At 42.3% G+C, this 12,276-nt stretch overlaps 1 protein-coding gene across 1 annotated transcript in view; it reads right to left on the minus strand.

Moving 5' to 3' along the window:
• LOC114429877 (uncharacterized) overlaps nucleotides 1-12,276 on the minus strand; it is a 62,806-nt gene that overhangs the window by 27,060 nt on the left and 23,470 nt on the right. The gene's annotated exons all lie outside the window — the stretch shown is intronic.

The raw sequence follows: 12,276 nt of genomic DNA on the forward strand, positions 1-12,276 counted from the left end.
TTTTGATCTGAGGGTCCAGGGTTCAAGTCCCTGTTTGGGCAGAACACTTTGTACTCCCTCTTGCTTGTACTCCCCTTCCCTCTCTGTTAATGTGCTTGGACAGAGCTCTGTGAACAGCCAGCCTCTTTGTGTCTTGCCCTCCTTGTGCAAGGTGTCAATGGTCGTCTTTTGGGCAACTGTCAAGTCAGCAGTCTTCCTGTGGTTGTGCAGCCTACAGAACTAGACTGAGACCAGATGTAACAAAATAATGTACTTCGCTATTTTTAACATCACAATTTGTTACTGAGTACACTTATTATTTTGAATAATGACCGGCCTTTTCTTAACCAATAAAGATACCAGTTACAAACTGACCAACATAGCTGACATTTGACTGACTGACAGACAGTCCGTCCTATGACAGCCAGGTGCACGGTCACTGAAGGGGACATCTGATTGGACCCTTGGACCTGATATAAAAACCGTGCACCAACCGTGCGAGGGAGAGGGAGAGAGAGGGGGGGAGAGAGGGAGAGAGAGGGAGGGAGGGAGAGAGAGAGAGAGAAAGGGAGGGAGAGAGGGGGGGAGAGACGGAGAGAGATAGAGAGGGAGGGAGAGAGAGAGAGGGAGAGATTATTAAAGTATCTTAAAAAAAAATAAAATAAATAAAATGCCAGGTAGATTGCATGATGCAAATATTTCATGTAAAAATGCACAAAACAAGTTATTGTACAAGTTGGGAGGCTCAGGCATTGTTTTATATCTGTCATGTCAAAGTTTATCCAAAATATTGAGTTGGAGTTATTAGTGTTTGTATTGCAGCAGTTTTAAATGGTGTTTTCCACTTAGGTCCATTAACTCCTATTATAATACTACATTTTAATATCAGAGCCATAACAACATGGAATCATGCATTTCTTAATGTAAGGGTTTCATTTGTGAGGACATGTCAAAGTTCATGATCATAAATTCAGCTTCACATTCTTCATTTCACTGCTTCTAAGACAAAAACATGTTCTGACCTGAAATCACAGTCAGTGATTCAAATGAAAGTGAAACATCATCAACATTTAAAGCACAAAGTTGAAGCTGCTGTCACTTCCACACACTCTGCTTCTACACACAGCACAGACTCACTGAGGAACCAGAACCCAACAACCAGAACCCAGCATGTAGAGGCTGAGTGAATGTGGTGCTGAAGGTGTGGAGGTGGATCAGTGTGTCAGAGGAGACTCTGTAGAAGGACAGAGTGCCAGCAGGACAGTCCACATACACTGCTGCTCTGTGAGAGACAGAGGAGGAGGAGATGGATGTTACTCTGTTATTGTGCCAGACAGAGTAACGACGATCACAGCAGATCAGACTCCAGGACTGATCGTTTCTTCCAAACACGCAGTCATCACTGAGTCCTTTCCTTCTGATTCTTCTGTAACTCACTGATATATGAACCCCTCCTCTCCACTCGACCTCCCAGTAACAGTGACCAGTCAGAACATTTCTACACAGCAGCTGAGGCCACAGGTCAAATCTGTCTGGATGATCAGGATATGGCTGCTTCTCCTCCACATATGTCACCTTCCTGTTGTTGTCAGACAGTTTGAGGTTTGTGTTCACTGAGTTTGTGTCGACTTCAAGTTGACAGAAATCTGATGGAGAGAAAAAGACACAGCTGCAGTTTATCATCTGACACATCTGATGGCTTCATTCTGTCTTTACTGACTGATGTGTTGTTCATTCATACAAAGTTTATCATCAGACTTTTTGTCACTAATGTTTGAATGAACAAACACACAACTATCAGCTTTGTGTTCAAACACAAACTGGATATTTGCAGCAATGTGAGTAAAGACAGACGACACATTTAGAACATGAGAAGAACAGCAGCATCAACTGTATCATTGGATAAAGAGCATCATCCAAAAGCTCCTTCATCAGAGTCTGGAGGAGGATCTGGACTGAAAGACCAGACTCAGACCTCCTGATCTATCCTGATATTGTTCCACTGTTACTATTGTAAATACTTATTCCGCTTCTGTATTATTCTCCTTCTTCTGGACACATTTTCAGCAGAACTAGTCCCACAGCTTTAATGTGAGCGACCTGAAACTTTTACAGGACGTCCGGCTGTACCGGGACACCTGTGCTATGACTTTTCTTTCCGTTCCGACGTACGGTTTTCACGTAAATCGCAAAAAACCAGTGGGCGAACGACATAGACGGTGAATGGGGAGAGAGAGAGAAAAAGGCAAAAGTCACAAAACCAGGAAGCCGAAAACTGAGGGAGCCGTTTCCATGGTAACCTCCACAGGTGCTCTGACTGACTTCTCTGATGACATCAGCAAAGATGGCCGCTCCCATTAAAAATGCATTGGGTTCATTCAAACCAATGTAACTTCACTGTATTGATCCATACAGAGGCAGACACACACACACACACATACACAACCATACAGAAACATACACAACTACACTCGCACACACACACACACACACACACACAGATTTTCAAAATAAAAGCCTCCAAATCATTACACACCTTACTAGGCCTGGTAAACTACACACAAGCCACCCAGAAATATGCAGACACACACTATACACACCTGTCAACACACAGACACACAAACATGGATTTTCAAAATAAAAGACCCTGCACAATAACAGGATATGGCTGACGTGTAGATTTTCAAAATAAAACACTTAAACATGTTTTAACATGCATTAGGGAGTGTCCCCAACCCACCCCCCCCCCCACACACACACACACACTTACACAGACACACACTGATTTTCAAAATAAAAGCCTCTAATTCATTACACAGCTAACTAGCGCTAGCCACCCCTACAAATTATACATCAAATCGACCGGCTCGGTCAGGACTACTACCCTCTGAGGTTTGGTAGTGATCGGATAAACGGTGTTTGAAAAAATCCAGAAAAACTGCGATGGACCCTCCCCACAGGCATCAAATCACTGTCAAAACTTTGAAGGCATGGCGTTTGGGCATGCTTTCACACAGAACCTTCATTCAAAATGTAAAATGTAGATAAACATTAGACCTCTGACATATTGAGTCCCCATGTCTGTGCCACTTTTTGTTTTGACAGGCAAGCCACTTAAGCTGACCTAACCCCCTCATAGGAAATAATGGGAAACTGGTGAGATCCCTGACAAAACCCAGCTAACTTTGGAAGCCTATCAGTCTGGCATGCCTCTACACGGAATATTCATTTCAACTGCAAACTGCTCATAAGGAGTTGGACTTTATCATACTGAGTCCTCATGTTCATGTCTTTTACCAAACTTCATAAAATAGCAGCCAAAGTCACATCCACATCTTTAGGATTCCTCCATTCAGAATGAATGGAGAAGCTTGGGGCCTATTAAACCTTATATAAAACCAATCAGAAACACTGTAAAAGCATGAAATGTCATCAGTGGCATCTTTCACATCTGCCGGTGATCAGGAATGAGGTTTGGTGGTATATAATGGGGCGGACCGGCAGCAGAGTGTGGGTGAGCGTGCATTGGCCCACTCAAAATGTCTTGTGAAATTTTCTAGGTTATATATACAATAGTTATTTCTATTTTCTTTCCTGTTTGGTTCTTCTGTCCTTATGTTCCTTTCTTTGGTTGGGATTGTTGGTGCATTATCATTGAGGGTTTTTCCTGTAGAACAGACCAAAAGTCCAGTTCATATGTTCACTGGGCCGAAGCCTCTGTCATAAAATCAATAATGTCATAATATGCCACCAGTACTGTTGTCCACAGGATGAAATCACACCTTTAAAAATGATTATTATTTATATATATTTAACATTTCACCACAAGATGGCAGCAAACATGGTCAAACTCTCACCACCCTGTTTTGCCAGTGATCTGTGTTTTTTTATTGCCCATTTCTAAAATGGCAAGTGTGAGTAAGAAAAGGAAGGTTGACAGCGAAGGCCGAAGTTTCAGGACAAGTGGAAATGGAAGAAGAATGTGAGGGCAAGACATCTTGCACATTGAAACCTGTGTTGGAGCCAGACCTGCCCCCTTTACTGCAGCTGAGAGCCCAGTCTCTTCCTTCTCATCAGAGGTCCCTCGTTAATCGCGGGGTTACGTTCCAAAAATAACCCGCAAAAGGTGAAATCCGTGAAGTGATGGGCTTTATTTTTTACAGCTATTCTAGATGCTTTAAGGCTGTGAAGCCCTCACTACACACTTTATACTCCTTTCTCTCCTGTTCAAACACTGTCAGAGGTCAAACCTTCATAAAAATAAGTCCAGTGTTACAGAATGAAACCAAAGCAAAAAGCAAAATAAAAGGAAATATAATAAATGAAGATTAAACAATGGTTTGTGAAATGGAAGTTGTGGCGGCTGCACTAAAATGAATGATAAGTTAATGTGGTCTGTTCAGAGCTGTCAGTAAAAGCTTGTTTAACTGGTTTCGGCTGTCCCGCCTAACAAATGAAGAGATTGCTTCCAAAACGCGATAAATCCAGAAAAAAGTGTTTTCTTTCCAAAAAGGGTTTATATGAAACTTCTAGTTTTCCTATAAACCCTCCGCCATGACGGTTGGAAAGCTGCCCCGTGATTGGTTGAATGGAAATGCTGCATTGTGCTGAAAATCAGGGTGTTTGTAGCAGATTGGGAAAAAAGGGAAGAAACGGTGCAGGGAAACATGGCGGATAACGTGTTTTGTTACTAATTGATTAAAAACTTTAAACAGAGACCCCGTGTGAAACTTATTTTTAAGCTGGAACCTAAAACTCCTGCTGGGGAGTAATAAACTCCAGTAAACACCAAAGAAATCCAACCGCTGAGGCTGCGCTACAACAGCTCTGATGGACTGATAGAACACTGACTCATGCACAATAACATGAGGAAAGACTGAGTCAAACTTACACTTCCTCAGCCCAGGTTTTAACCTCTGCTCTCCACCATGCTCCACCCTGCAGGAAGAAACACAGTCAGAATGATTTTCTAACCAACATGAGTCCAAACTGCTGATCAACATGAAGCAGAGTTCCTCAGTTTGTCAGAGACACACAAACAGACTGAAACTCATCTGTGTCGACTCCAGAAGAGTCTCTCCTGATCTGCTCTGTGTTTATTCATGTCCTCCATTCTGTGAAATATTGCTCTCTGTCAGTGCTTTACTGTAAAATCCTCTTCATGCAGCAACAGTGTAGGTTTGATCTCAGCATTGTGCATTTATCCAAAGCAGCAAACAAGCCACACTGTCTCTGACTGTTTGTTCCTTTCACTCTATATGCAAACACAAGCCTGGTTCACATGTGTCATGGATGGAAGAGTTTCTGACACACTTCAAATAAATACATTCACTCATGTCTGTGTGTAGTTTTTACAGTGATAATATTGTAGTGTCTCCCTGCTCTCTGTCTCTGACTGAAGGAACTCCTCCTTCTACCATTGTGTTGTTGTCTCCTCTGAAGCTTCACATATGGATTGTTTCAGGAACATTTGTTTGTGGAAATAATTCAGTGGTTCTTACAGCTGAGGACATTAATAAGTAGGGCATCATTGTGTATTTGATCTGCACTAAGTGTGACTGAAAATCAGTCTGTTTGTATTTTGACATGAAGAACGTGTATAAAGAAAAGTGAAGTTAACATGATGGACACTTAATGATGGAGGAAGATGAACATCAGGGATCAGTGATTATTTCTTCTCTGCAGTTTCAGTCCATCCATCAACAGCTGTGGATATATGAGCTAAACTGACAGACTGAGGAGGACTCATGCTCTGTGGTCTCTGTGTACCTGAGAGTCTTCAGACTACAATCTGGACTGTTGAGTAAAGCAGACAGCAGCTCCACTCCTGAGTCTCCTGGATGATTGTAGCTCAGGTCCAGCTCTCTCAGATAGGAGGGGTTGGAGGTCAGAGCCGAGGCCAGAGAAGCACAGCCCTCCTGTGTGATCAGACAACCTGACAGACTGGAGGTACAAAACATGTCATGAACTCAAGAAGAAAGAAGGAAAATCCAACAGATCTTCAACATGAACATGAAGCAGAATTTAACTGATGATCAAAAAGCTGGATCCTGACCTGAGAGTCTCCAGTCTGCAGTCTGGACCCCCTAATCCGTGAGACAGCTGCTTCACTCCTGAATCCTGCAGGTCGTTATTATCCAGATCCAGCTCTCTCAGACTAGAGGACTGGGAGCTGAGGACTGAGGACAGAGCTTCACAGCTTCTCTCTGAGAGGTTACAGCTGCTCAGACTGAAAGAAATGCAAATTAGTTGTTATTGATGAATGAATGGAAATTTGTTGTGAATAATGACAATAAAGATCTTTTTACTTGTGTAGAATTCAGTGCACATTAGTGTCTGAAAGCCTCCACATGTCAACACATGAACTGCATGTAGAAAAGCTTCAAACATAATGTTAAGGTATGCATTTAAATGATCAACAACCAGATCCTGACCTCAGTGATTCCAGACCACAGTCAGCACTCTCCAGTCCAGCACAAAGAAGCTTCACTCCTGAATCCTGCAGGTCATTATTATCCAGGTCCAGCTCTCTCAGACTAGAGGACTGGGAGCTGAGGACTGAGGACAGAGCTTCACAGCTTCTCTCTGAGAGGTTACAGCTGCTCAGCCTGAAAGAAATGAAATGTGTACATTTAACAATACTGAATAATTGTAAAAAGTAGAGCAGTGCAATGAAAAAAACAATTCTACAACATGAAAGGACACTATTGTCTAAGCCTAGTAATGTCAGTGGTTATAATTTGTGAATTATGTTTGTACATTTTTTATTATTAATCATCTGTCATTTCTATGGCAGAGAACAGGAATCAGCCAATCAGAAAAAAATGTATTGTTGCCAGGTGAGGTCTGAGATTCAGCTGCAAGCACACCGTGCAGCAGACGTTATGGCATATAGGGCAGGCCAGGAGTGAGAGACAGGGAGCGGGTTTCCTTCTATATTGATCCTCCCTTTGTGTTTCAGTCACTTCATGTGAACTGATTGTGTGCTGATCAACACAAGCAGACACATCAGCACAGATTCATGTGAACTAAGTTACCTGTTGTGCAGCTTTTTTTGGAGGCTTTGGGTAATCTGTTTCTAATCTGTTTAATCTGATCTGTTCTGTGAAGTCTCTAAAACCTGACAGTGCAGCTGATGGCCTCATTGGGAATACAGTGAAACAGAAATGTGGTTTTTGTGGTTAAAGTCATGGTGGCACAGAGGTAGACAGTAACAGATGTAAACATTTTGTTCTAATAACCTGTTAGTGTAGTGCCACCATGAGGCTGACAGAACTGTTTCATTTTCAGTTGGTTTTATATTTGTCATCATGGCTTAAAATAAATAAGGAGTTATTGAATCTCTCAGTGATAGTTGTTGAGTTAACCCTTTACTTCTGTCAGTATAATAGCTGTTGAAATCCACCAGAATGCAGGAAATGGCTTCTACTTCATCCAAAATGTTCTGGGGGAGGTAACTCTGATACTTTTCCACATTAAAACCATACAGCCTGTCCTTATTAGCTTTAGATATGATTCCAGCCTCAGACCTTTATGGTGTATTTCCAGGCTATTCTTTAAGGTCAGTGACTTCATATTGTTCATCTTCAGCAGTTTCTGTTTCATAACTTCCTAATGTTCAAAGGTTTTCTACTTTTCACAATAAAACAGCTTCATCTATTCAAAGTGTTTGAGCAACTTAAATTCAGACTGCAGATTCTCCAGCAATTCAGAGCAATCCTTCACATCATTCAGAGCAATGCTTCAGCTGCAGCAACCAAACTCACATTTTCTGCAGGAAATGCTTTCTAGTTAACTTTGTGTTCATAGTGTGTCAATTCATATTTTCGTCTTGTTTAATGAGTTGCAGTTTAATGTTATAGATGTACTTGCACAATCCATCATCATTTAATCTCTTGAGTGAAGCCTACATCTAGAAGGTTTCATTCCTAAATGTGTTTTGTTTGTAACCCAGTTTAAAATCCCCACATGTTTTAATGAGTGTTGATCATTTCAGTTCAAGTTTAAATGTGTAAGCATTTAAAATGTGATTTCAAAGGGTAAAAAGTGTTACATGTTTGTTGTGTTATGTTAAAGAATGTTGCTGAAAGATGTCCCACCAGCATAGATGGGGTTAATAACAAGTGACAGGACCGTGAGCACAGTGTGACACAGACTAGGAGAGGTGTGTCGGAGAAACATGTGTAACACAGAGATTTTCTGTCTTCATTTCTAAGTTAGCAGTGCACAAAACGCTGTGTAACTTGTGTCTTAAGGTTGTTGACAGGACAATCTGTGAGAAGAAGTCTAGCAGCATACTGAGAGGCGGGAAGACTTTCAGCACGAAGTTCAGACGGTTCATGTTTGGTGCTAATGCTAAAGCTAGCTGTTAGCCACCTGGAAGAATAGATTCAAGTCAGTTGATGACAAGTGAAGGGACTTTTTCTAGCTCTAGTTGGACTCACTCAGTCGACTGTTTGAGGAGCTCATCTGCTGTTTTCCACCTGAGGACAGAGAAGAGACACGGACGGAGGTTGGAGCCACTAGGACTTGGGAGTTTCTTCCGGCAAGAAGAGAGGATAGAGACAGTAGACGGAGTCTGTGGTGAGATGCTGATGCTGAGCCTGCTCCTGTGACTGTTGGAGGACGGGACTGGAACACCTCAGGTGCTTGTTTTATTTTGCTCACAGAGTGAAGCGGCCATTAAGTTTTGGGCGTCCACGAACACAAGCACCGCATCAGGCCTGCTGCGGTATATGTCAGTCTGTAATCATTTAAGTTGCTGCTTTATAGAGTGTATTAAGGTGTGGGGGCCACAACTTTTGTTTAAGTGACCTTGAGGTTGGTAAACTGAGTTTCTGAATTCATTAGAGGGTTAAGAAAAAAGGTTATATTGTGTTTTTGCCTCCAAACAGCTGGAGTGTTTTTCTTTAAAAAAGTGACATTTGATGTTTAAGGCTCCAAAACAATATTCTAATTTGATTTTCATGTCTTAGTTCACCAGCATTAACCTTTTCTTAAATAACTGAGAATTATTTTTCTAAAACCTTGTGTTGTGTTACTTATTACTCACCTGAGAAAGGGCAGGGATTCAATTGCAGAGACATATGCAGACGTAGTTAAGATCTTCATTAAAAATATAATTTAAAGATGGCCATTTGATTGATGGGTCAAACACTGCACTTGTGTGTATTAAAGGGACATCCAAGATAATAATTAAAACTGAGTTTTAAAAGCCTACCCCTACAGAGGGGAGTGCTACATGTTGAAGTGTTTTCTATGTTCACACATGTTTGTCGGAAATATTTTACACCAGAAAGTTCCAACAATTTTTTCTTGGAACTCATTTGTACTAGTTATATCTGCAACTCATGCTGATATACAACTGAAAACAAAACCATGCTGCATCTCAAAGAGCTTCAGTAAACCCAAACCTCCCTCATTGATCAGACAACTTGACAAGAGTAGAGTTACAAAATCATAAACTCAAAAAGCAAGAACTAAACCCCTACAGACATTCAACATCTGGGGTTGGGTGGGTTAGTAATGCATCATAAGTTCAAAACATAAGCAGCAAAATCCAACCGATCAACCAATGAAATGTGAAGACTGGATCAACACCCAGATTTACCCTGACCCGAGGATCTGCAGTCTTGGGACTTCAGAGCTCACCCCACCACAAACTTTACATCACAACACATAAAACTATTGAGACTGACCTCAGAGTCTGCAGTCCACAACTCTCCAGAAAACCACGTAGCTGCTCCACATCCTGCAGGTGGTTCCCACTGAGGTCCAGATATCTCAGCTGGGAGGGGTTAGCCTTCAGAGCTGATCCCAGAGAGCTGATCTCTGACAAACCACAGCCACACAACCTAATAAAACAATACAAGACATTGATAGAGCCATTGATACCACTGATCATCTAATAATATGGGATAACATTAAAACATACAGATGACTGTTACTGGGAGGGAAGAAAATAATAATTATTCACTGAATTACTGAGCAACATTTGAACATATGAGTAGATCTGATTTGTCATCAGAGCAACAGTGACTGAAGATACACATGTCTGTGGTCCTTTTCTGTCTGTCAGTCCTGACAGATGATTTAAACACTGGACCCTCAGCCTAATAATAACATTAACTGACCTAAGAACCTGCAGTATGCAGTGAGGACTGTCCAGTCCAGCACATAGCTGCTTCAGTCCTGAATCCTCCAGGTTGTTCTGGTTCATGTCGAGCTCTGTCAGATGGGAGGGGTCGGACTTCAGAGCTGAGGCCACAACTTCCCAGTGAGTCTCTGAGAGGTAACAGTCAGAAAGTCTGTGATGACAGAAATATCAGAACATGATGAAAGGGACACTTTAAGTAGTAGCAGTGATCTCATTTGATCTGACTGTTTGACATGTAACAATAGTTCTGATCATTCTCATCGTCTCATTTTGACAGTGTATTTCACTTTATTCCTCTGTTGTAGGTTCTTCCAGCTGATATTGCTGAAAGATAAATTCTTCTCTTTCATTCAGAGACTTTTAAGAGTTATTCTGTTGTGTGACATCCTGATTGAACTGTTTGTGTAATGGTATGTGTCTGCATGTTTGCATACCATGATGTTGCGCTGCAGTTTTTGCAGTCTTTGTATCTATGTAGTTTGTGCAGCTCTTTGGCCACATGCAGCTGTTTTAACTACAAATAAAGACACATTTATTGTCCATTCATTTAACAGCTTCAAACAGAAACATACAAAACAATGTTTTCACAGTAGAAGAACATCTGAGACAAAAACACAGCTGATGTGATGTGTCAATGAACACAAGGAGCTCTGTTAGAGAGAAACACACAGTGTGAATGTGTCTAAGAACTAAACCAGTAATCTACACTGATTGGTCACATCTGGACTCACCTGAACTTTCTGCAGTTCCTCACAGCTGGAAGCAGTCTCAATCGTCCTTCTGTTGTTGTGTTGTACTTCATCAGGTCTAGCTCATCAAGAACCTCCTCTGACATCTGCAGCATGTAGGCCAGAGCTGAGCAGTGGATCTCAGAGAGTTTCTTCTCTGATCTGGTCTCTGACTGCAGGAACTCTTGGATCTCCTGATGCACTGAGAGGTCGTTCATCTCCATCAGACAGTGGAAGATGTTGATGCTTCTGTCAGGGGACACTGTATGAGTGCGTCTCCGTTTCAGTTTGTTGATGGCTCTCTGGATGGTCTCTGAACTGATCTCTGTCTGACCCAGCAGGTCTTTTAAAAGTCTCTGGTTTGACTGCAGGGAGAGACCATGAAGGAAGCGAACCATCAGGTCCAGGTGGCCAGTTTTACTGTTCAGAGATTTCTCCATGACTCTGTCCAGGATGTCATCCAGAGATGACCAACTTTTCTTTCCCAGGAAGTTCACCAGCTCTTCATCGTCCCCATCAATGAAACAGCGTATGAGGTGGAAAGCAGCCAGAAACTCCTGAACGCTCAGATGGATGAAGCAGAACACCTTGTCCTGGTACAGGCCTCTCTCCTCTTTAAAGATCTGTGTGAACACTCCTGAGTACACTGAGGCTGCTGTGATATCGATACCACACTCTGTCAGGTCTGATTCATAGAAGATCAGGTTTCCTTTCTGCAGCTGATCAAAAGCCAGTTTTCCCAGAGACTGGATCATCTCCCTGCTCTCTGGACTCCACTGTGGATCTGTTTCAGCTCCTCCATCATACTTGATCTTCTTAACTTTGGTCTGAACCACTAGGAAGCGGATGTACATCTCAGTCAGGGTCTTGGGCAGCTGTCCTCCCTCTCTGGTTTCCAACATGTTCTCCAGAACTGTAGCAGTGATCCAGCTGAAGACTGGGATGTGGCACATGATGTGGAGGCTTCGTGATGTCTTGATGTGGGAGATGATCCTGCTGGCCTGCTCCTCCTCTCTGAACCTCTTCCTGAAGTACTCCTCCTTCTGTGGGTCAGTGAACCCTCTGACCTCTGTCACCACATCCACACAGTCAGTGGGGATCTGATTGGCTGCTGCAGGCCGTGTGGTTATCCATATGCGAGCAGAGCGCAGCAGTTTTCCATTGATGAGGTTTTTCACCAAGATATCGGTGGTGGTGGACTTAGTTACATCAACAGAGTGACTATCGTCAACATGAAGGTCCAGATGAAGGCGGCTCTCATCCAGTCCATCAAACACAAACAGAAGCTTGAATTCACTCTCATCGTAGTTGCTGTTTCCTGATGATTCTAAAGCAGTAAAGATGCAATTAAGAGCCTCCTCTTTGATGCCCTTAGCCTCTGGGATACATTTATGAATGAGGTTTGCCAAACTG

This window comes from Parambassis ranga, unplaced genomic scaffold (genome assembly GCF_900634625.1).
Source record: "Parambassis ranga unplaced genomic scaffold, fParRan2.1 scaffold_21_arrow_ctg1, whole genome shotgun sequence".
In the NCBI taxonomy this organism is placed as follows: Eukaryota; Metazoa; Chordata; class Actinopteri; family Ambassidae; genus Parambassis; species Parambassis ranga.